The 24,019-nt window shown below is 39.8% G+C and overlaps 1 pseudogene; it reads right to left on the reverse strand.

Annotated features, from left to right (window-relative positions):
* Positions 1-317: 317 nt before the first annotated feature.
* On the reverse strand, positions 318-22,882 carry LOC104671778 (annotated as a pseudogene).
* Between the last annotated feature and the right edge of the window lie 1,137 nt (positions 22,883-24,019).

Raw genomic sequence — 24,019 nt, forward strand, 5'->3', positions numbered from 1 at the left:
ACATTTATTTACAAACATTCATTTCCACAGTGGAAACAAAAAATCATCAAGGTCAAAACTGATTCTCAAAACTGCACTCACTGCCCTCCAATTTTGTTTGCCCAAATACCTTTAATGCAGCAAACCATCAAACATCTCATGCACTTAAGAAAGTGTTTATTTAAAAAAAAAAATTCAAAAACCTCTTTTCCATTATTTTCAGGTTGTTATAATATTAAAATTAATATTTTTCCTGGTTTCTTTAATATTAATAAATCCACCATTGGCGAGCACAAATTTATTATCATCAACATGGCACTTAAGCAAATGAAATATTGTCAAGTACTCGGTGACTTGGGTTTTGTTTCTTCATCTGTCACTTGGCGAATGAAGATACCATCTTCAGGGTGTTCCGTGTCATCCATTTCATACATATATGATGATGTTATTGCAAGCATAGTCCCATCACTGAAGGCAAGTGATGCGATGCTCGTGGGGTACCGATGGAACTGGCACAGTCGCTTTTTGTTAAACGGATCCCAAATACTTCCAAAGCCATCAGAACTACTTGTGGCAAATGTATTGTGGATATTGTGAAAAGAAATGGCATTGACTGGGTAAATCTGCTCAATAGTATTTTCTTTTAGTCGGTGACATTTGAAGGCATATTTCTTCTTCTGTACCTCAGAGCTTGGGTCCAAATACTCAACGGCCACTCGGCCTGCAACAGAGCTTAATACATAAGCCTGCTTGTTTGGAAACACTCCTATGCAACCAGTCTGGTATTTCAGGCTGGACTCCCTGCACTGCTGCATGTAACCCATGTTCTGTAAGTCTCACACCAACACTGCAGCCTGCTGTTCCCACAATCAGCCGGTCTCCAGACACTGAGAGGGTATATACCTTTTCAGGCTGAGAAAAGTGTTTGGATGAAGGGAGGCAAGATGGTACACTTCCGGGTTCTTCTTCACCAACTTTTCCCAGGCGCGCGAAAATGCAGCCGGCGACCCAGGACGGTGCAGACCAACGGGGCATGCGCCAGGTGACGTCAATCCGAAGAGACCAAGATTTACCTGGTAGCACCTGCGGAACGCCCCCCCACACGCCCGTGCCCCGCCTATTGCCCTCCTGCTCTTAGAAAAGCCGCTCCTGACGGACGCCACGCGCGGACTTCCCAGCCCCACTCCTGTCAGGATGTCGGGACTGTGTCAGGAACTCCCCCGAGAGCCCCACCGGGGGACTCTGTCGGCCTTCTTTGCCGGAGGCGGACAGACCTCTCCCTACCCACCTTCTTCCCCTGAAGCTAAGTGACCAAAAATAAATTTGCCGTTTTGCTCCTACCCTTGCCTATTGGCTGGTTCTTTTGTGCCCGCTCCACTGGTCTTAGAAAAACAAATCAAGAAGGTCCTGGCATTACAAGGAGTTCTGGAATCCCACAATTAAACTGTCTGATCCCAATTTCCAGTGACCATCACATTCACTTCTGGACAGTATTCAACACATCTGATAGGGGCATCATGGGTCCCAACAAGATTTTCTTGATCAATGTTCAAATCATGCATTTTCAATTGATGATCTAGTCCTCCACTCCAGGCATGCATTGGATGGTAGAAGGCGCAGTCCAGGACGGCGCAGGTGTGCTGGTACTTGAGCCGCATGGAGTTGGTCGGCACACCGTAGAGGCGTACGGACGTGTCCCAGGAGGAGGCAAGCAGGAACTGGGAGGTGTTGGGGCTAAACTTCACCGAGGAGATACCATCCTCGGGTGGCTGGTTCAGCTTGAACTCGTTAGAACCGGTCGTCTTGGGCGCCCCTCAGAAGCAACGTTTCCACTACTCGCCGCTCGCTGCCGCCTCTGCCGCCTCCTTGCTTCCCTCAGAGCACTCTGAAGTTTTTCTTTTGTCAGAGAGATGAGAGGCCATTGAGGTGGTAGTGGTGGACGGGAGGGCAGCAGCATTGATGGACATGGATGAGAGCAGGTGTGCATTCTACAAGGTCAATGCTAACTATAGGAAAAACAATTGGGTGGGAGGAGATACAGTATGGAGAAAGGAGGATCCATTCTAGGAAGTTATTCCCAGGTAGGTGAGAGAATATAGTACTTTAGAATAGAGAAATAGTGGTGGAGAAGGAAGAAGTGGGTAAGTCGAGAAACTTACAGGAGGCAAAATCACCAGGATTTGATGTAATCTCTACTGAAGACAAACACCGTGCTTCTCACAGAATTAAAAAAAGCCATTGGCCAGGCCTTGCTAGGGCATGTGCAGTCAGCTCTTTTATCTAGCAATTGGAGGGAATTTGTGCTGATCAAATACTCATTTGTTGTTTCCATTTAGATCTAGAAAAAAGGATCTGAGCGACAAGCTTAGGTGTATTGTCTGCGTCTCAGGAACAGAACAAAGCACACTGGCTCAGGCATGAGGAAGCCACACCCCAATCCTGCCTTTCAGGTGCCAATGGAGAACAACCCCTTCAGCCGAACCATGATGCTTTACATATCTCTCCAAACTCCCAGATCTCCTAAGCGGAGATGGTTGATTAAGGCTCTTATCTTTCACGTTCTAAAATCAATTTAATGTTGTTCAGAGCCAGCAATGTTAAAATATATTTGTATTTTGAAGCAAAGTTAACGTACAGAAATGAAAAATAAAATGTTGAGAATTTTACATTTAATTGCAGATATAATTATGTGTTCTGTATGTTACTTAGTTTTCTATCTTAAATAGTTTGAAGGTAAACACTTTTTCTACTTTTTTTTTTTTTTTTTGAGACAGAGTCTTGCTCTGTCGCCAGGCTGGAGTGCGGTGGCGTGATCTCAGCTCACCGCAACCTCTGCCTCCCGGGTCAAGTAATTCTCCCGCCTCAGTCCCCCGAGTAGCTGGGACTACAGGCGCGAGCCAGCACGCCCCGCTAATTTTTTTGTGTTTTAGTAGAGATGGGATTTCACCATGTTGACCAGGATGGTCTCCATCTCCTGACCTCGTGATCCGCCCGTCCCGACAGACCTTCCAAAGTGCTAGGATTACAGGCCTGAGCCAACGCGCCCGGCATACTTTTTAAAAATTTTTTTAATTGGGAATGTTCTCTACTAAAAAAATTAACAGCATTCACCATTTTCCTCAATCTTGGATGTCAGATCTCTCTCTCGGTGAAACAGATTTTCTGATCTTTCTATCTGCTGTAAAAATTCAAAAAAACAAAACAAAACAAAACAAACAAACAAACAAAAACAACAACAAAAAACAAGATTGGGCAACATAGTGAGACCTTGACTCTTAACACAAAAATGTTAAAAATTGGCCGGGCCTGGTGGTGTGTGCCTGTAGTCCCAGCTACTCAGGAGGCTGAGTCAAGAGGATTGCTTGAGCCCAGGATTTCAAGGCTGCAGTGAGCTATGATTGCACCACTATACCCTAGCCTGGGCAACAGAGCAAGACCCTATCTCAAAAAAAGTTCTTCAGAAAAAATATGTATACATGTGTTTGCATAGAGAGTACCAAGATATGACAAGTTACTCAATTTTAAAGCCTTCAAAAATCAATCACGCAGTAGAACTCTATAGGTTCCCACTTAAGGGATATATAATACTGCCAAAAAAGAGAAATATTTATGGCAATCTTTTAAAGTTTGCTTAAATCTGATTTTTCCCCCACATTGAAAGTCATCCATTTTGTTCTATTTAATTAGAACATGATGGGCAAAAGTGTTAACCTTGCCTCAGGTAATTGTTCATCAAAATCATCATGTCATTGTGCCATGTGACAAGTTTCATATTTGATTAGAAAAATCCTTGGGCTAAAATTAATTTTTTGAGATAAATGTTACTGTGATTGTAATGATTGTACACCAGAATTGTTTGCTCTTCGAATTCAATTTGCACCATGCATTCTCTACACATACTGACCTGTTTAATGTTATCCTATATGTTGTAGGAAGGCAAGGCCCAGCTGTGCTGTTGTATGTCAGGGAGCTTACAGAGCAGCTCTAAAGAGGGCAGTCATTTGGGCACCAATGGAATAGGAAACAGGAAATAGAGCCTTCGCTATCTCAGTGGACATACATTAATGATACCTGTATTTTTTCCCTTTACGACAAGGCAAGAAACAAGATGGTCAATAATCACTACAACAGAATATAATTATAGAATAATTTTACTTGTAATGCATATTGTCAAAAATCTTATTCTAAAGGCCTTCTACAGATAATTAAGGTCATAGCAGCTGTTGACAAATAGCAAGGAAAAAGGAATGTTAGCTATTTTACTATGATGTAATGGATGCCTTAGAAACCTGGATGAAATAAGGATCTCTGAAACCAAGAAGGTACATTTCTGCACTCATTGTTAAAGGTGATGTGATTACTTTGGCAAGTTTCAAGGCTTTTTCTAAGGTAATAATGATATTGAGAGAGGTGACATTTTTGATCAGTTACTAAATGCCATGTCTTCTTCTTAAGACTCTGCACACTTTGTCTTATTCATTCTTCACAACAAGTTTATGAGATGAGTCATATTATTGACCTCTTTTTAGGTAAGAAAATGAGGTACAGAAACAGTAAGGTGCAGAGTTAGTGCCAGATCCCAAAGATAAGGGAAGTAAATGGCATGTTTTCTATTAGTTGAACCAATTGCTTATAAATATGTTGTGAAATTGTGAAATATACACACGTTGTGAAAAAATCATCATGCAAATTTCAGCATTTTGTAAATAGACATCCTCTTGTTGATTATTATATAAATCTATTCATGCATGTTTCATCACTGTTGTGTATCTGTGTGTGTGTTTGTGTGTGTCTGTGTGTGCATATGTGTGTGGCTCTTGCTGAATTGCTTGACTCTGAGGAACTGCTTACTCTTATATAACTTCACTACATAGGATTACACTTCTGACTACAGGTTTTGCAATTTATATCATCCCAGTATTCAGTGAGGAAAATATTCAAAAGAAACACATAGAGATACATCCTTTAATTTGCCCCTATTCATTCACAAAGGAAATTAAATTGTCTTCCAAAACCTGAATGACAGACAACAGTTAAGAGGAAATAACACAGATTTGGGAAGGTTAGAGAATACTGAGTCACACGTTTAAACAACTAAGCATCATTCTTAGAAAGTGTTATTGTTACCAACCTAGAAACCTGTATAAATGATTCTTTGCTCGCTTTACCAAGAGGTGTAATTGAACTCAGAAGCTCTATAAATAAGAGTGCTTTTTTGTTCTGTGCCTTGCACTGCCTATTGTGGATACAATTGTATAAAACCACATGTGCTGTTTCCCACTTATCCTGTTAACAGATAGCTCTGTTTATTCTCGTTAAGAAAAAAAAATCTATAGCTAAATTCAAATGAACAAGTCGAACAAGTTAAAAAGCTAAATTTAAACCATTGATATATCTTAACTGAATCCTAACCGTTGATATATCTCCTCAAGAAGATGGATTGCCCTCTTATCTAAGGGGACTGGTTATATAATCTGTCCTAACCTCTTGGGTGAAGTGAAGGCCCTGCTCTCTTAATCTCACACTCTGACTGTAGGGTATTTCTTCTGTTTCTTTTGTGCTCCTTTGCTAAGCAATGCCAAGCTAATAAAACTCATCTAAGTCAATACACTAACACTTGGTAGCATTTCAAGAGATTTTTAAAAAGCTTTCATTGTATGATCTACCAATGAGGTGCACACATATTCACACTTGATGTGCTCTGTGAACACACAGGTTTCTTAACATCCCCGTGAGAAACAGTATAATGGAGTGATTAAGAAAAGGGCTCTGGAGGAAAACTTTCTGAGTGTGAATCCTGCGACTGGCTTTGTAAACTTGGTCAAGCTTTTTAAACCGTTTGAGCCTCAGTTTTCTTATATTTAAATTTGCAAAACCAGTAAAGACAATACTAGATGATTTTAACCAACATGTTTCAAGCATTTAAAATATGCCAGGCATTGTTCTAATCGCTTACATTAAATCATTAAGTCTTCACTACAACCCTAAGGAGCAGGTATTACTATTATTACCCCATTTTAAATAAAGAAGCAGAGGCACAAAGAAGTTATTTACTCAAGGTTACACAAGATAACTGCCCTGTCTTTAATTAAAATGTGGATATTTTGTTTATTGTAGATTTATTTGGATTACTTTTGATTTTTTAAATACAGTATTAGAATGTTATTTATGTAATAGCTGAGTCTTTTGGTGCCCTGTTAAATTTTGTACCTGAAATAAATACCTCTTTTGCTTCACCCTCGTCCCAGCTTTGAGTCGTTTATCAGTAACAGTTATTGAGGGGATTAAATGAGGTAATGCATGTGGAATACTTTGCACCGCCAGGGCTCTATTAAATGGTAGCTGTCCTTACTATTCTTTCATGTGAATAAATAAAAACCGGGCAATTTTTCTAAATAAACACATAATGAAAGTTTGAAGAATTTATAATTCTTGCCTCTCTCTTCATATAATAGAACTTTAAAAGTCTGCTTTTCTATCTAAAATTACCAAAACTTTTATAATACTTCCTCCTTTTCCAAAACACTTTTATATGTAATATATATTATATATGTGCTATGTTATACACACATGAAGTTTCAGCTTTACAACACAATTAGGAAGATAAGGAGAGTATTTATTATCTTCTTAAAAGATGCAAAACAACAAACTCAGTGGGATTAAGTTGTTTGCTCACCCAGATAACGAGTCATGAAAAGCTTTACATTGTCTTTTCTACACGTTTAAGGGGAATTCTTAGTAATCGCATGAGGCAGACACTTTCCTGCCTCAAAATCTACATAATGTCACATCAGGAGTCTGATGTGCACAATTTCTGCCTGCTTGATCTTCTGTTCTTCTGCAGACAAAGTGATGAAGTGGATAGGATAACCAGGAAAAATGCTCCTCATTGCTGAATCCCTCCAACCCTTTGTTTTCTCCCTGAATGAGCCATAAACACTTCTGCTTCTCTTGGGAGCCAAGGTGGGGGAGGGGGAGGGGGCAGGGAGCTGTGGTTAGCAACGAAATTAAGAATTTAAAATTCTTCTTTGTTGCTTTTATGTTTTCAAGGTTGTCTAAAAGAAACATGTATTTTCAGACAGTAGTGAATCCTAAGGTAATTAAAAAATTAAAAGAAACAAGCAAGTGTTTTATAACTTATGAAATGACATTTAAAAAAATCCCTCTGAGTCTTTGGTCTGTAAGTATTCAAACTACATTATCCTTTATGAATACTTAGAAAAATTATTATGATGACTTCATTTCCTGCAATAATTTAATTTTAAGGATTTTTGTTTTCAGCCTGTGCTTTATGATTAAGATTATCTTGTCCTTTCTCATTTCAGATTTTGATTATAGTTTCCTCATTACGGAATGACACTTAATCACAGTGTGAATGGTAATGCTCCTAATTTTCCAGAAATAATACATAAGCTTATGACTTCTGAAATGATCTGCTCACACTTGTGCTCCTACAGGGGAAGAACAGCTTGGGTGCAAATATCTTTTGCAAGGAAAATGGAAACAACAAAGATACAATGTATAGCATCAATAAATGAGTCATGGTAAAATATTTTTAATCTTTCATCTGAAAAATAATTTTAATTCTACAGATACTCACCTTTTTTATTGTTCTAATGCTACAGGATAAACCCAGCCACTTAAGTATTTTAAATTGTGTTTTTTTAATCTAATTTTTTATTAGTGTTTCACACGTTAAAGTCAAATCAAAACACCATGCTCATGAAATCTGGAATTACAGTTAACAACTATGTAAAAATCAATGACTTTTATTATGTTGATATAGCAAAAATTCATTAAATTGGTTAGCTTTCATAGTTTAATGCTATCCAGTATTTGTTGAACACCTCTTTGGTTAGAAGTATCACCCAAAGGCTAACAAGGTTAACACTGAACCAGACTGCCTGGATTTGGGTCTGGCAAGCTCTGTGACATTGGGTGAGCTATTTAATCTCTAAGTCTCAGTTTCAGCCTTTGTAAAATTGGATTAGTAATAATACATATCACATAGGATCTCTGAGTATCACAGAAGTTCATGAATTAAAAAGCAAACAAAACAATGCAGCAACCTCAATTCCTGCCTCCTCAGAAGAAAGAATTCGACCGAGGGGCATATAGCAGAAGGAGAGACGGAGGCAAGTTTTAGAGCAGGAGTGAAAGTTTATTACAAAGTTTTAGAGTAGGAACAAAAGGAAGGAAAGTACACTTGGAAGAGGGCCAAGTGAGTACTTGAAAGACAAGTGCACTGTTTGAACTTTTGAATTGGGGTTTTATAAGTTGGCATGCTTCCGGAGTCTTGTGTTCCCTCTCCCCTGATTCTTCCCTTAGGGTGGGCTGTCTGCATGCACAGTGGCCTGCTAGCACTTGGGAGGGCAGCATGCGTGTTTACTGGAGTTGTATGCATGCTGACTTGAGGCTTTCTTCCCTTACCAGTCAAATGTCCCTAAGAGGTCAAATACCAGCTAAACTCTGCCATTTTGCCTTTTAATGCACATACTTGAGCCCACTCGCCCAACTCCTCAGATCTTATCAGGAAGCTGCTCATTACCAGTTTCATGTGTTTCTGTTTATTGGAGACTACCTTTTCCTGGTGCTGGCTGTGACTAATCATTATTTTGGATAAACAGTTAACAACTGCCTGACCATCTCCTGATGCTTGTCTCACATTCCTGGTGTGTGTGTGGTGGGTGGGGAGGAGAGGGCTCCTCATGCCTGACTAGCTACCTGCTATAACAGTCAGAACTGGATAAAATGCTTTGTGGTTACCACTATGAAGCCATAAGATAAATAGTGGTGTCCAATTTTGTACACAAGGAGAGCTCACACTCTCTGAAGTTTGTCTGCAGTAGGGAATAATAAACAAACGTATGGCTTAGCTTATGATACGACCATCTACCATATCCTGTAAACAAAGGCAATCAATATATGCTCATTTGCTCATTCATTTACATGTGCTTAATCTGTGTACTCTTATCTCTGTGAAAATCAAAAGAAATAGCACGTACATGCATACACACACAGGAAAATATTGAAGGTAATTCTCATGTACTTTGGAAATATTAGCTTGGACAAGGCAGATAAAGCTTGAGGTAGGCCTCATGTGAAGGGTAGGTCTTGAATTGCAGAAGAAATAAAAAGTTTCTGGCCGGGCGCGGTGGCTCAAGCCTGTAATCCCAGCACTTTGGGAGGCCGAGACGGGCGGATCACGAGGTCAGGAGATGGAGACCATCCTGGCTAACACGGTGAAACCCCGTCTCTACTAAAAAATACAAAAAAAAAAACTAGCCGGGCGAGGTGGCGGGCGCCTGTAGTCCCAGCTACTCGGAGGCTGAGGCAGGAGAATGGCATAAACCCGGGAGGCGGAGCTTGCAGTGAGCTGAGAACCGGCCACTGCACTCCAGCCCGGGCGACAGAGCGAGACTCCGTCTCAAAAAAAAAAAAAAAAAAAAAAAGAAATAAAAAGTTTCTATAAGTAGGAAAATAACTTTCATAAGGCAAGCTAAGATGATCATCTTACTACATTTCTAGTTTAGTATGGGTCTTCATCAAACTTTATGAGGATAGGGACCAGCCCATTCTTTTTAAACAAGATATCTTCTGCATTTAACATGGTGAATAGCGTGGCAGGTATTCAACAAATGTTTATTAAATGAATAAGGGAGAATGAGAAGTGTGTACAAACCAGTGGCAGTACAGGCAAAAAAGTCACCTTTTTAAGTTAAACCATGGGCAGGATGGAATACAGCCAGGGAAGGGGGGTGTATAGTTGGGGCTCTCCAGAGAAACAGAATCAATAGCATGCATGCATATACAAAAAGATAAAATGAGAATATTGCAACAAATTTGATTTAAAAAAAGTTTAGATGAAATGAACAATTTCCTAGCAAGGACTTATCAAAACCAACATGAAGCATTGTCTAATTATAGATTAGTTCATCATTTTAAAAATTCCCACAAATCAGGCACAAAACTAGCTTTGTGGGCTCTTGTACACATCTTTGAAGATCCTGTGTAAGAAAGAAAAAAATATATATGTGTACAAATACAATATTACACATGAAAATGAGTATTTCTTTGAATGAGAAAATAAGTCATAATAGAATGTTGAATGAATATGTTAGTAGTGTCAAATATCCAAGTATCATGACACCAAATATGTTACTGGTGGAAGGTGTCTGAATTACAGGTGGTGAATTCATATGGGTCTGCAGCAACCTCAATCTTTGCCTCTTCAGAAGAAAGACTTCGACTGAGGGGCGTAAGAAAGAAAAGGAGATGAAAGCAAGTTTCAGATCAGGAGTGGAAAGTTTATTTAAAAGGCTTTAGAACAGGAAAGAAAGGAAAGGAAAGTGTGGTTGGAAGAGACCCAAGTGGCCACTGAGGTCAAGTGCAGTATTTAACCATGATCCTAGGAATTTATAGGTTGGCTCCTTTCCACATGATTCTTCCCTTAGCATGGGCTGCCCACATGTGCAGTGCCCTCCTTAGCCTTGGGAGGCAAGCAGGTACAGTGTCTTTAACAAATCCCATTTATGTCTAGTGTTCCATTACTGGAACGCTAAGCATGTGGGAATTATTTATATTCTACTGCTCAAGGTCATTGCCAAGGTCTGATTGCAAAAATTCAAAAAATTGTAACCTCAGGCATAAAAGGGTAAGGAAGTTGTATGTATGCCCATCTGAGGCTATTGTCCTTTTCCGGTGTGTGCCTTTGGAAGATCACAGTCCGCCATTTTGTCTCTTAATGTGCATGCCTGGGAAGTTGCTTCTCCCTGATGCCTACATTCAATTAACACTTTTGCAACAGGTGTGGAGCATCAGGAAACGGCCTTTCCCTGGCACCAGATGCCAATTTATCACTTTTAGAGAGGCAATGTGGTAATTGCCAAAACGGCACCTGATATTCCTAGTGGATGGGAAAGAGCCCTCTCTTACCCTGTTCGTACCTAACTGCTTGTAACAAATATATTTATTTGTTGTGCGTGTGTGTGTATATATATATATATATATATATATATTTGTTATGTGTATATATATTTGTTATGTGCATATATATTTATGTGTGTGTATATATATATATATACTCTTTACAGGTAGTTAGGGATGAACAGGGCAGGATATAGGTAATGAGTGATATAGGTAGTAAGTCTTTGGGGGAGTCATTTCTGGTTTGGCACAAATTCAAGCATGGCTTTGACAAGATGTCAGCATACATGTGAAATGAAAACATTAAAAGAAGTTTCTCAGGATGATGGGGATGGCTGTAGAATGTTTGGGAAGAATAATGCTTTCATTTCTTGAGTGTTGTCTTGTGTTAGGTACTGACATATATATAATCACTGATTTTCCCAGTGGCCCCTGAAGAGATTTTATCCTTGTGAATTATCCATTTCACAGCTGATGAAACTGGCAATAACAGTGGGTATATAGTTTGCCCATAAGCATGAAGCTAGCAAGTTGAAGGTTACTGATTAAAGCTGGGTTGCATCTGCTTTCAGAATTCATGTTTTTCTCTTTCTGGCCCATCACTTAACCTGCCGTATGAGTTTTGGCAAGCCACTTACCACCATTGTTGGTTTGTTCTTCAGTTAAAAAACAAAACAAAAAAACATTGTGGATATATTTTCAGACCAGGCGTGGTGGCCCATCCCTGTAATCCCAGCACTTTGGGAGTCCAAGGTGGATGGATCACCTGAGGTCAGGAATTCAAGACCAGCATGGCCAACATACTGAAACCCTGTCTCTACTAAAAATACAAAAATTAGCCGGGCGTGGTGGTGCACGCTTTTAATCCCAGGTACTCCGGAGGCTGAGACAGGAGAATCGCTTGAACCCAGGAAGTAGAGGTTGCAGTGAGGTGAGATTCATAAGTCATTATTGAAATGTTACATAAATTAAGATTTTCAAATTTGAGAGATACCTCTATCAAGTTTCTTTCATATGTAAACTGTAAAATGTCAGGGTATTATCAAGTGTATTCTTGACAGGAGAGGAGACTTATTTTGACTACTCACTGAGAATAACCAAATCCTCTGCTTACAATCTACTCATCTATATAATGGAAGAATTTTCCACATATTAATTTTGAATTCTGTATTTTGTCACCATTTGATGCTGAGTGCAATAGGATAAGACTACAGTGCAAGACAAGTTCTGGTCCTATAACTTTGTGTGAGGACACTACGTAAACAGCATGATATCAGCTTTATAATAAATTTACTTCTGTCAAAAAGAATATTCTAGGTCATGAACGCTTCATCACTAAATTTTTCCAAACAAGGAAGAAGTAGTGTCAATCTCTCACAAAGCCTTCAACAAATAGAGAAAGAGAGAATAATTGCTAACTACTTTTAAGAAACTATTAAAATTTCAATACTGGCTGGGCATGGTGTCTCACGCCTGTAATCCCAACACTTTGGGAGGCAGAGGCTGGTGGATCACGAGGTCAAGACATCGAGACCATCCTGGCTAACACTGTGAAACCCTGTCTCTACTAAAAATACAAAAAATTAGCTGGGCATGGTGGTGGGCACCTGTAGTTCCAGTTACTCAGGACGTTGAGGCAGGAGAATGTTGTGAACCTGGAGGCAGAGCTTGCAGTGAGCCGAGATAGCGCCACTGCACTGCAGCCTGGGTGATGGAGCGAGATTGTCTCTCAAAAAAAAAAAAAAAAAAAAAAATTCAATACTGAAACCTAACAAGGACATTACAAGAAAGAAAAATTACAAGAAATTGCTCATAATCATAAATGTAGCAATATTAAATGAAGTATTAGCAAACCAAATCTAGTTATATATAAAAGGAATATACTTCATGACCAAGTTGGGTTTATTATGGGATTTCTAGGTCTCAAATTTATCTTTGAACTCAATCAATGTAACTTAATACATTGACAGAATAGAGGAAAATAATCACATGATAATCTCGATAGATGCATAACTACTTTTGTTAAAACATAACACTTATTCATAATAAAGAATGATTAGCTGAGAAACCTAAGAAATCAGAAGACTTCCTTAACTTGGTGAAGATATCTGTAAAAATCTTTCAGCAAACTAAATGGTGAGAAGAGGAATCAGATGAGAATGCCCAACAGTCAACATTGTAAGGTCCTAGGCTGTGTAATAAGGCAAGAGGAAGAAATAAAGGATATGAAATTTAAAGAGAATAAAATTTTTTATCAAGATGACACGTGTGTACACTGAAAACACAAGCACATCTACCTACAGATCATAGAATTAATAGAGGAATGCAGCAAGTTTGCTGGATATAAGCTCTTTCCATAAAAGCAACTGTATTTTTACATAACAATGATCAATTAGACATTAAAAATTTAAAAATTACAAATCCAAAAATAAAATCCCATAAATACTTATAAATTAAAGATGTGTGAAGCTTCTACAAAGAAAACTATAAAACATGATTAAGAAGTTAAAGAAGTCAGAATAAACAAAGAAATTCATGGATTAGAAGACTCAATATTATGAAGGTTTGATTCCTCTCAAATTAATCTATAAACTCAATGCAATCTCATTAGCAAATCTCAGCATGTCCTTTTTAGTAGTAATTGACATGTGGACTCTAAAATGTATAGAAATACACTTGGTCCCCCCCCCCCCAAAAAAAGTAAAAGGCAAAACATAAAAACTTCTAGGAAATAATGTAAGTAAATATCTCCCTGACTTTGGAGTAGCCAAAAATTCTCTAAATGAGGCCTCAAAAAACACTACACAAAAAATGAAATCTGAGCCGGTTTCATTGCCATGTGACTCACATGGCTGCACAGGGCTTCATGCTTGGTTTAATGTTCTATGTCCTCATCTTGAAATTTTTACTAATTTTTGAATATAGGATCCTACATTTTAATTTTGTCCTAAGCCCTGCAAATTATGTAGCTGGTCCTGTACAGAATAGATAAATTGTCCTACATTAAAATTAGGAATGTACATTCATCAAACAACCTTATTAAGAGAGTAAAAAGACCCAGAAAGTGGGAGAATAAATTTATAATACATCTAACCTCAAGACTAGTATCCAGAATAAAGAATTTTTGCAAATCATTAAGAAACAGTACAATCCAATTAAAAATGGGGAAAAGGATGAAACAATTCTATCATAAAAGAAGATAGCTACATGTCTAATAAAGAAATAGCAAAGTGCACAATTTCATTAGTCATCAAAAAAATGCAGAATAAAACAACTATAGGAAATATCCATAGAAATGCCTTCCAGAGTGATTAAAAATTTTAAATTACGGTATCAAGTGTTGACAGTAATGTAGAACAGTAGGAACTGTCATACTTCTGATACTATAACAGACACTTCTCATCATTTTGAGAGGTGATTTAGACCCTGGCAGAGTTGTGGTTAAATTTGTGATAATTATACAAAATGACAAGCAAATGAATAAACTACACAATTCCAGTGAAAATTAAAACTTGTGGAGGAAAGAAAAATTATTCTAGATGGTAGATGGCTCAATTGTAAGTAGCATTTGCATGTTTATAACAAAATACTCATAATAATTTAAATACTAATATTGATCTAATTAAATTAAGACAAACATTTTATCACAACAGAGGTGGAACAGGGTGAAGGCATAAAATAAAAGTATATCCTTATATTCCTAGTGGGACGCCAATAGAAAATCCCAAAACTGAAAGAATAGTAAGTAGCAATATAAGCAAATTATTTAGTCATATGGAGATAAAAAGTAAAAGAACTAAAAAACTGAGTCGAAAGTTATTTCCTCAAGTAGAAGAATGGGAACTGTCTATTTTGGTAAACACATTATAAAATCAACCCTTTAAATTAAATGCCAGAAGATCTTAGGTATAAAAGAAGGAAAATAAATAAAGAACTAAATAAAAAAATTTTTTTTGTTTTGTTTTGAGACAGAGTTTCGCTCTTGCTGCCCAGGCTGGAGTGCAATGATGCAATCTCGGCTCACCGCAGTCTCCACCTCCTGGTTTCAAGCGATTCTCCTGCCTCAGCCTCCAGAGTAGCTGGGATTACAAGCATGTGCCACCACGCCAGGCTAATTTTGTATTTTTGGTAGAGAAGGGGTTTCTCCACGTTGGTCAGGCTGGTCAATAAATGCATTTTTAAAAGAAAGAAAATAATTAAGAAAAAAGAGAGAGTAAATGAAAGAAGGAAGCTGGGAACTAATTTTCAAGTCTCCAATAAAGGGATTTCCAATAATAATGGATATCTGGACATTTTCAGTAAAGTCAGAGTCTCACTGTGACCCTCCTCCTGCTCTTGTAGTCATTGCCTGACTAGCTGGGTAAAGATGAGTAAGTTAACTCCCGTGTCTCAGTTTTCTCATTAGTTAAATGGGCCAATAGTAGAATCTACCTCATCTACTAAAGCGAAGTTATCACAAAGCTAACACAGTGGCTTTAAAGTTTTGTAAATTTGCAAAGGTAAAATATTTAAAGCACCATTGACAACCAAAGTCACTACAAAGCATAAACCTTACAATGCTTGGCTGGGCCCAGTGGCTCATCATACCTGTGATACCAACACTTTGGGAGGCTGAGACAGGAAAATAGTTTGAGCCCAGGAGTTTGAGACCAGCCTGGGCAACAAGTAAGACCTCATCTGTATTTAAAATTTTTTAAAATTAGGTGAGTATGGTGGTGCTTGCCTGTAGTCCGGACTACTCGAAGGCTGAGATGGGAGGATCGCTTGAGCCCAGGAGTTTGAGGCTGCAGTGAGCCGAGCTTGTTCCACTGCACTTCAGCCTGGGTGACAGAGTGAGACCCTGTCTCTAAAACAAAACCCAAACAAACAAACAAACAAACAAACAAAAACTTGCAATGCTCCAGTTATTTATCCATAATACCTTCCTCATAAAAAATCAGGAAAGGGATATTAGTTTGGGGAAATAGCTTCTCTGAAGTCTAGAAAATCTTGATGAAATAATTCTGCCACCCATGAAATTTCATCTCCTCACTGAGAGTACTGTCGCCACTCAGATACATTTTCTGTCATGTAACCAGTGCTGTGTACACAGTGAGGGTCTGGATATCATTTGCTGTCTTTCTTGCTGACCACTTCTTTCTTTAGCTGCACTTTCTTTAAATGCAATGAAAGTCTGCATCTGGTCAAAGACCCATTGTGTCTTTAGGCCTGTGAGGCACTTTTCTTCTCCTATTATGTGCTGATTTAATCAGGTCATTTCTCAGAACTTTCCTGACCCCCGCTGGCACAGCCCACAAAGGTCTGCAGAATTTTCTACTTCTATAAATCCTCAAGCATTCAGCCAGCACCTGTGAGGGCAATCCCTCACAAAATACAGCTTTTCTCAACTCAGACCTCATTTTAATATAGAGGATATGTGTGCTTGAAACCCTGGAGGTTATTTTCATTGCAGTTAGAAAGTTTGTTATCAAATCCTATTTATAATGTTTTTTTAATAATTTTTTTATTATTGTACTTTAAGTTCTAGGGTACATGTGCATAACCTGCAGGTTTGTTACATATGTATACTTGTGCCATGTTGGTGTGCTGCACCCATCAACTCGTCAGCACCCATCAATTCGTCATTTATATCAGGTATAACTCCCAAAGCAATCCCTCCCCCCTCCCCCCTCCCCCTCATGATAGGTCCCGGTTTGTGATGTTCCCCTTCCCAAGTCCAAGTGATCTCATTGTTCAGTTCCCACCTATGAGTGAGAACATGCGGTGGTTGGTTTTCTGTTCCTGTGATAGTTTGCTAAGAATGATGGTTTCCAGCTGCATAATGTTTTTGAACGGTGGCCTCATGTTGAACATAACAATGATGAAGAAATGCAAAGCAGCCTCCATAGGTGGTGGCAGAAGGATGAGGACCCGGCAAAGGCAGGGAGAGTTAAGTGGACTAATTATGCAATTGGTGCAACAGAGACAAAGGATCTGCGGCATGGCTCCACTCGTGCATCCAAGACAAGGATCTCCTGCTGAAAGAACCTCTGGACTGGCCTGTGGGGTTCTTTTAGCACCAGGCCATTGTTCTCTGCTTCCCCACTTACTGTTTCTGTAACACACAGATTGGTTTAAAGCTTTTAAATACCTATTAAATTATCTCTATACCCCAGTTGAAACAAATTCTATGGTTAATTTCTTACATATTATTAAAAATTTTTTTTTTTTTGGCCTTACTCATCTCTCAGAGATTACTCATTCATGCTAATGCTTCTGGTCAACAAATGTGTGCTCCATTCTTCACACTATTCTTCATCTTCTAGATTACAATTTTGACCTATTTTTAGTCTTTGAGATTATAGGCCCATGAGTTCTAAATACTAGCAAGGCATTAATATGGACTCCATTGATCCACTGCTAAGAGGAGTGAAAGAAAACTCTTGTATTAGATAATCTTAGAAAGTCTGAAGAGGGCAACTGTAACTAGTAATTAGCACCTTCTCAATACATCATAGAAAATGAGATGGTGGATGAGAGAAATATTGGGAGAAAGTGGTTGCATTAGTGTTCTATTGCAGCATAAAAAGTTACCACAAACTCAGTGGCTTCAAATGACACAAATATATCATCTAACAGTTTCTCTAGGTTGGCAGTTCAGGAAGGGCAGGGCTGGGCTCTCTGGTCAGGGGCTGATCAGGCTTCAGTGAAGGTGTCAACAGGGGTGTGGTTTTCAAATGGAGCACTTTCAAGCTCACTGGTTATTGGAAAAGTTCCATTTTTTTCTCAGTAGCAGACGTGCGCTCACCATTTTCCTGCTGGCTTTTACCCAGGGGCCATTCCAGGCTTCTAGAAGATGCCATAGGTCCTTGCCTCTGGCCCCCACAGGCAGTTCGTGCATGGAGGTTGACATTTTTCCAGGCGGGCCTGGGCATATCTCTCTGATCTCTTCTACTCTGGCCATCCAGAAAAACTCTTTGCCTTTAAAGGTCTCATTGCAGGTCAGGCTCTCCCAGGACAGTCTCCTTTTCTGAAGATCAGTTGATTTGGCATCTTAATTACATCTAAGAAATCCCTTCACTTCAGCATGTGAATTGGTGTTTAATTGAATAATTTGGAGAAGGTGTGAGTACACCAGGGACCCTAAATCTTGGGAATGTTTTAGGATTCTGCCCACCAAAATGGTCTGGGGAGAAATGAAGAAAACTTTTTTATGCTGAATATCCAGTGCATGGCGAATGAGCTGTTTGTGTCTAGTAACTGTAAGTGATGAAGTCATGGCCTAGGTGCAGGTGGCCTCTCTGCAGAGATTCTTGGGTTAAAAGAGCCCCCCTTCATCAACCTCCCCTACTTCCTTTCCACTGATGGCAAGTTTTACAAAGAAACCCACCCTACCCTGAACATAGAGGTTCTTTAAGACTTCTGGACTTGATATGCAAACTACAGATCTGTTAGTTGACTCACTTTTTAAAAATTAACTTTATTATTGAAGTATGACATTCATATAAAAAGTGACCTAATCATCAGTGTTCAGCTCAACAAATGATCACAGAGTGAACACGCCCACATAACCACATTCATCTCAAGAAATAGTAGCATCCCAAAGGCTCCCTTAATGTCCCCTTCAGGCTTTATATCCTCCTACTTCTCTTAAATTAAACATTACACTGATTTTTGATACCATAGGATTAGGTTTGCCTCTTTTGTGAACTTTTTTACAACTAGAAACTTATAAATAACCTTTTCGTCAGACTGTCTTTCATTCAATATTGTGTTTGTGAGTTTCCATTGGAAGAACATGCCACAATTTATTTGGCCATTCTATTGTTGATGAACCTTTGCACTGTTTCCAGTTTTTGACTTTTACAAATAATTCTGTGAACATCTTTGAACCTGTATTTTGGTGGGCCATGCACACCTGCCTGTTGGGCATATTCCTAGGAGTGGAAATGGCAGGTTATAGAGAAGGCATGAGTTCTACTGAAACATTTACTGCCAAAGAGTACCTCCACCCTTAACTGTGGTTAATGTTCCACTTTGGAGACTGTTTTACCCTCTATGCAGAGTAAACTTCCAATCTGCTACTGGAGTGGGAAGGCTCAGCCATCCAGCTAGTGGAGTGAGTGAGGAACAGGGTCTGGGGATTCAGCAGCCTCTTATAGTTTCAACTCATTCTCCCCCTATTTTAGCCAGCCCATCTCTCCTCAACCCCCTTCAAGAGTTATATGGTGCTGTCAGCTTCAGAACATTCGGTCTTTCATGGCCCAAATTGGATTGCTTTTCAGCTTTCCTTACCACTAGTTTTGGATTCACTTTCCCCAGGCCTGCTGTCATTTTGTTTTCTCTTTTCTTTTCTTCTCTTTTTTTCCTTTCCCTCCCCTCCCCTCTCCCTCCCCTTCCCCTTCCCTCCCCACCTCCCCTTCCCTCCCCTTTCCCTTCCCTCCCCACCTCCCATCCCCTTTCCCTTCCCTCCCTTCCCCTTTCCCTCCCCTCCCCTTTCCCTCCCCTCCCCTTCCCTCCCTTCCCCTTCCCCTTCCCCTTCTGCTCTCTTCCCCTTCCCCACCAGCTAGTGGTGTGATATCGGCTCACTGCAAGCTCAACCTCCTGGGCTCAAGAAATCCTCCCACCTCAGTCTCCCGGGTAGAGATGAAATTTTGCCATGTTGCCCAGACTGGTCTCAAACTTCTGAGTACAAGCAATCTGCTTGATTCAGTCTCCCAAAGTGCTGGGATTCCAGGTGTGAGCCATTACACCTAGGGCTGCTTTTTTCATCTCCTCTTTTCAAGATTTTTGATGCTGTCATGCCCTCTCCCATTTTTTTGCCCCTATGGTTTATACCTTTAAGACAAAGTTTATTGTCTTTTGTTTTAATGAGGAGCTGGAAGAGAACAAAAGAAGAAAGCATATGTGTTTAACGCTATCTATCTGGTGACGTAATATTCCTTTAAATTTCAACATTCCTCCCAGGGTAAAGGGGTAAAGGAAGTTTCTTTTCATTATTTGAAATGGCTCTTGGCTTCACAAAATAAGATTCTAGCCTGCTTCCTGTGGTTAGGATTTTGTTTCTCTCTTTTGTTCTTGTTTTAGGGACATTTATGCATTTTATCTTGCTTATAATGTGTCACAAGAAAACATACCATCTGCAGCACCAAGTCTAACATCAGATAACTGTATGTTGATAGAACCAAAGGTATTTATGAGCTGTGACTTCCACAGCGATGGGTTAGTTATTAAGATGTTTTTGAATTATTTAGATGTTTGTTTCTCTTTTATGCCAGTAGTTTGAGAAAATACGTAGCTTAGATCTCAATATAAACTGTTTGGGCATATTTAGGGGGAACAGATAGCACTGGTATAATTAACAATGTTGTCCAATTGATGGAGTCACACACAAAGTCAAGAGTGTCTAGTGATGTTGAACTCTGAAAATTGTGCCAAGTTATTCTATGCCTAGAGGCAGAATCACCTTGAGGCACTTATTTATTTATTTATTATTATTATTGGAGAAATTACTTGAGGGGTCTACATCAGTTATGGTAAGGTAAGGCCAACATATACCTATTGTCCTGGCGGTGGGAGGAGGAGAAATAATAGACCATACATGGGCCCCTGTAAGTGACCCTTCCAATGTCATTTGGATTAGAAAATGGTCCTGAAAAGAAAGTGGGAAAATTTACCCAGGCACCAAGTAATTACTTGGAAGTAAATAAATAAAGGTTGTTTTTGTTTTGTTTTCTTCATGGGTTTTGGTGTTAGAAAAACCTTTCTACTGTGTTGGAATGGCAATGAAAGATGTCCCCTGGTAGGAAAGAACATCACAGGTCTTGGAGGGAAGGTTGCAATGAATGAAAAGGGAGCGTGTATTGTAGCTAGGGCCTAGAGACCCCTGGCACAGGGCTGACTGTGATACAGGAGGCAGATAAGGCTGAGAACCCTGCGGACCCACTCTACTCAGGCATGACGGTCCTGTTTTGGTATCAATGGTTGAATATGTGTGTACAAAGTAAACAGCTCAAATAGGTGGGTTTTTCAGGAGCCTCTGCTATAATCAGGACAAGTAGAGGCTTTACCGACAGAGACAGTGATTATCCTATGGACCTTGGGGCCTTGGAAACACCAAAGTGTTCTGTGAGACACTGTGTGGCAATAATAGATGCTGAGGCAAAAGGAACAGAATCAGTGATATGAGGGGACCAGCCAGATGCTAGTTTACTGTCTGCCTGGCATTTGGAAAGAGAATTAATTCTTTTGAACTGAGTAAGATCGTGGGATTCTTGAACAGTTTCAGTGAGAGAACATGTATACGGTGTTGATACCCTAGTATGAGATCTCAGACTTTCTAGTATGAGTGTACGTGAATTCCTAAATTGTTAACAGAAAAAATAGGAGATTTGGCAATATTTTCAGCTGGTGCAGCAGGTTGTACCTCTCAATTTTTGTTAATGAGATCCCACCTTCCTGCCATATATATGTATCTTGTTCTAGATAATCTTCCACTAGACAGTGTTGAAAATGATGGCACCCACATTGCAGGATTGTGATCAGGATTAAAAAGAAAGTAACGACTGCAAACACTTAACACAGTGCTTGACACATAGTGAATGCTAAAGAAATCTTCTTTGCTTCTGTTCTCTCAAATTCTTTCTGGTTGCTACAAAGTGTTTGTAGCACCAGGGTGTAGAAAAGTCATGTATGTTGTGGGCTCTGTGATCTTAGCATTGAAGAAACATCTATGTTATGGGCTGGGTGATTTTAAGCAATTTACAGTCATCTTTCTGGCTTTGGTTTCTTGATCTTCAGAATGGGAAATACTACAACAATTTCCCAGGGGTGTTGCAAGGATTGAATGAGATAAGGTATGTGGCAAGTGCCTCAAATACAGCACTAAAGGTCATGCAAACTGAAGTTCTTCAGATTTTTAGTATCATTCCAAGGAAATGCCAAACCTGGCTCAGTAGCTAGACAATTATAGTGGCTAATCCCGAATCTTCGTCTCTGCATGGAATAGTTTCCCCAGTGAGCCTTCAAAGGAGAAAAAGATCGGAGGTAGATTCTTATTCCTTTCATTTCTTGAGGAGTATGCTGTTTTCTGTCATTTGTCAGGGATTTTTCATTGCTAGTACTTTCCCATGAGGGCATAAACTGGTAGACAAAGAGAATTGGTCAATATTGTTTGAGTTGCTTTAACCTAGGAGTCCGACTGCCTCCCTGCCTCCCCACAGAGTTCACTAGTACTGTATCTCTAAGTGCCTGAGTTCCACCTCTTATTCAACACCACCCAGAGTTTCACAGTCTTGCCAGGAGGGAATAATTGAAACCAGCAGAAAAAAAGAACAGTTTAAGAAGAGATTGCAACATGATGACTCAGTGACAATCAGTTGAAGGAGAATGGAGGAGTGTGGAACTGCTGTGAAGGTCACTGTTTCATTCATTGAGAGTGCTGAACTGGCTCCATAAGGAAGCCAGGAAAAGCTCCATGAAGCCAAATCTCTAGGCAGAGTTCTGCAGGGCAGAGGGGCACCACACCTCTTTTCTTTTCTTTTTTTTTTTTGAGATGGAGCTTTGCTCTTGTTGCCCAGGCTGGAGCGCAATGGCATGATCTCGGCTCACCATAATCTCCACCTCCTGGCTTCAAGCGATTTTCCTGCCTCAGTCCTCCCCTGTAGCTGTGATTACTGGCTAATTTTGTATTTTTAGTAGAGAAGGGGTTTCTCCATGTTGGTCAGTCTGGTCTCGAACTCCCGACCTCAGGTGATCTGCCCGCCTCGGCCTCCCAAAGTGCTGTTATTACAGGCGTGAACCACCATGCCCGGCCTTTTTTTTTTTTCAATTCCTGCAAAAGTGAGAAAGTGGCCGTTTCCCACAGGCACTGGATAAATACCAGGCATCCTAAGGGAAGCCGCGTGGCCACTCTCGGAATATCCCAGGTCCTGATCTGGTCCTCACCACGTAGCTCCCGTGGAAATTCGATTAGCGGCTTGGGAACAGTGGTGCTCATTCCACTCTGCTGATTATCTATTCTTTACTACTTGGAATCATTCTTTCTGATTATGTTTTCCCTGGCATCGGAATGCAGTTTTGTTGTGTTTCCGCCATCGGAAATGATTCCCCGAGTGATTCTCTCATCTCTTCCAGACGTCTCTCTCCCCTTTCCCCTGCACCCCCTCCCCATTTGTCTGGCAGTGAGTGAGTCAGCGCTTCGTTCTTCTTTCTCTTTGCCGCTGGCAGTAAAGGGAGACTCCTTAGCAGCTGCTCAGTTACGTCCCAGAGACAGCAGCCTTTCTGCAGTGGGAGCGCGGATTTTATTAATTCTCTGCAGGGTTTCTAAATAGCAGGTCTTCCGTAAATCAAGCCTCATTGTGACTGTGAGTGAAATGGGCAGTAAAGACAGGTGCCAACACTGGAAAACAATTTCCGGCACATGTAGAAATTTAAGGAATTGTTATTCTTTGACTATGGCACTGTACTTTAAGATCTAGCTCGTGTTTGATTCAAGATTAAGTTTTACAGTGTTTGTCACACCAGTGCATAGAAAAATCATCCATCTCTTGCCCCTACACAGGACTCTAATTAAGCTACCTCAGACACAGGGGTGGATTGAAAGGTTATTTATGGTACACGATTCCTTAATTTGTTTTCGCCTGGCCTCACAAGTTTCATCTTTCCTTTGGCATCTTATCTAGGGCAAGGTTCTCAATCTCAATTTTATTATTTTAGGCTAAATTTATTTTATTTTATTTTATGTTTTGCTCCTATGCATTGCAGGATGTTTAGCAGCTTCCTTGGCTTCTAGCCACAAGAGGCTAGTAGCATACTCCCTCCTTTCCCAGTAACGACAATCAAAATTGTGCCTTGGGGACAAAATTTTCCGCAGTTGAGAACTGTTGATCTAATGGAAGATAAGTAGAATAAAAGAAGGACTTAGAAGCCTTGAGCTCAAATCTTATTTCAAAGGCTCCTTAATGTAGCTTCTAACTTTAATCTTTGATTCTGGAATGGGCTGTGCTCCTATAGCCTGCGAGCTGGCCAGTGCTGCTGGCATGAACTCTGGGATAATGAAGCCAAAACCACATGTCTGATCCCTAGTAGGCCACGAAGCCTGGTCAGTTCTATGATCCTAGACTGTACCTCTAAT

The sequence above is a fragment of the Rhinopithecus roxellana genome, chromosome 9 (genome assembly GCF_007565055.1).
Source record: "Rhinopithecus roxellana isolate Shanxi Qingling chromosome 9, ASM756505v1, whole genome shotgun sequence".
Lineage (NCBI taxonomy): Eukaryota > Metazoa > Chordata > Mammalia > Primates > Cercopithecidae > Rhinopithecus > Rhinopithecus roxellana.